Raw genomic sequence first — 275 nt, 5'->3', positions numbered from 1 at the left:
TGACCAAGGTCAGCCAGTCTCTGCACCCTCCTGTGTTCTCCTGTTGTCTCAGAACGAAGTTCAGTCTCCTTTGCATGTTAGGGTCTTCACACCTGGCCTCACCCTTCTTTCTGACCCGTCCCTTCTTCTCTGGAAGCAAGTTCAGTTCTGGCTCCACAGGGCTCCAAGGAGCTCTTGCTCTCTGTGTCTGTGTCTGTGTCTGTGTCTGTGTCTGTGTCTGTGTCTGTGTCTGTGTCTGTGTCTGTGTCTGTGTCTGTGTCTGTGTCTGTGTCTGT

Source organism: Mus pahari, chromosome 2, assembly GCF_900095145.1.
Source record: "Mus pahari chromosome 2, PAHARI_EIJ_v1.1, whole genome shotgun sequence".
Classification (NCBI taxonomy): Eukaryota; Metazoa; Chordata; class Mammalia; order Rodentia; family Muridae; genus Mus; species Mus pahari.
This window is presented reverse-complemented; position numbering follows the sequence as displayed.